We start from the raw sequence: 1773 nt of genomic DNA on the forward strand, positions 1-1773 counted from the left end.
TTTCGGACTTGGGAGACACAAATTTACAAAAAAGGTCAACCCTGGAGTCTTCTTAAGTTTTTTCAGACTCTCTAAAATTGAAAAACACCGAGTTTCTCCTATACTGGACTCGTTAAAATTTCACAGTAAAGGACCTGTTCAATTACAAACAGGAACGAACCACTCCTTCTTAGGGTTTGAATTTAAACTAAGTTGGACTCATCCGAAGGATGAGTTTATAATCAAGCAAATGTTATCCTCCTCAAGCTTGTTAAAAAATAAAGAGGTACTTGCCAGAAATGGTGGGGGAAAAGAGAGGAAAATGAGTCTGTTTGTCATACTTTGTAACCACTCTTGAACACGACACTTTTATTCACCTGGGTTGGGAAATCCTTTGCCTAATAGTTGATCAAACCACATTGAAAGTCTTCAGCCGGTTTCTGAGTATTAACTTTGGGTCAATTGTCACCAAGCCATCTGTTGTGTCATTATGTGTTCAAGAGGTCACTGCCAATAAGCCATTCATCTGCAAAATATCTGTCATCCATCTTGACCATCCCTTAGTCAGTCCTTGCAACTAAATTTCTTCAACTTGATCTATGATTTCGTGTTGTGGGCTTGCCTACGACAGATCGCTTTCTATCGACATCAGCTCATTATCTAGAAAGATGATCTAGAAATCGTCAGTACCTTTAAATCTGCATGCCTCAATGGCAGGTTTCTCGCCTTTGACGACAGTTTACATCATTGACTTTCAATCAAAGGATTCCGTGACATGTTCGACATCAACACATTTACTCACATCTCGTGGATTGTACTGGGTACTTTGAGAGCCATTGACATCACTGGTGGTTTCTCTCACACTTGTTAATAGTTTACATCATTGACTGGTAATCAAGTGGTTTCTACCATGTTCGACATCAACACATTTATTCGCATGGATAGAATCGTACTATTTCGGGATATAGAAATGAAGACCCTGGATCTAGTTTCCACCATCCAGGCTGCGAGGAATTTTTTATTCATTATGTTGTGGACTATTCATAAACAGATGGCTGCGTCCATACTATGTTCACACGAGTCTATACTTATGATGTTTTACAAGATCATTCCTGTATCAGAGCAGTAGATAGGTTTCTAGTTAGTTTTGATCTGAGTATGGGAATGCCTACCTCAGCGATGATATGATCTCATATATATATCTTGCATTGAATGTTTTTACAGGTTCCGACCGGGTTCTCCACAAGATAATCCTCGAAATGATAAAGTACTTCACTCTTCCTATATGATAAATGAAATCCTCATCTACTACAGACTTCGCACTTTAGGGGGAAATCTGTTACACAAAAATATCGTCACCATGATTATTTGCAGTCAGTATGGGTCTATCATCACTTGTACTGTCCTCCTAAGCAAGTCTAAGACCTCAGCTCTTCAAATCATTCTTTGGAAGTGGGAGAAAGACATTAAAAATCAATGTAACTCTGGTTCCACACTTTCTCTCATGGTCACCTGCAGTCCCACACCTTCTGTGTACAAAAGCTGCGTACCTACCCGCTCTTTTCCTAACGGTGTAGGTGCGGACCCCTGTGAAAGTCAAAAGGCGCAATTTTTATCTTAAAAAACTCACTTTGGCTTAATTCTAGAGTTTTCTAGAATGAATTTTGACGTGGATTGTTCGCTCTGAGGTGGTTCATGCATCCCAAAAGAGAAGGAGCTAATCCCTTGACTAAAGGAGCTATCCCTTTGAAGGAGGGCTTTATCCCTTTGAAGGAGGACCTAGTAACTTTCCTC

Source organism: Pinus tabuliformis, chromosome J, assembly GCF_031772625.1.
Source record: "Pinus tabuliformis cultivar Carrire ecotype Pingquan chromosome J, CPIR1, whole genome shotgun sequence".
NCBI lineage: Eukaryota > Viridiplantae > Streptophyta > Pinopsida > Pinales > Pinaceae > Pinus > Pinus tabuliformis.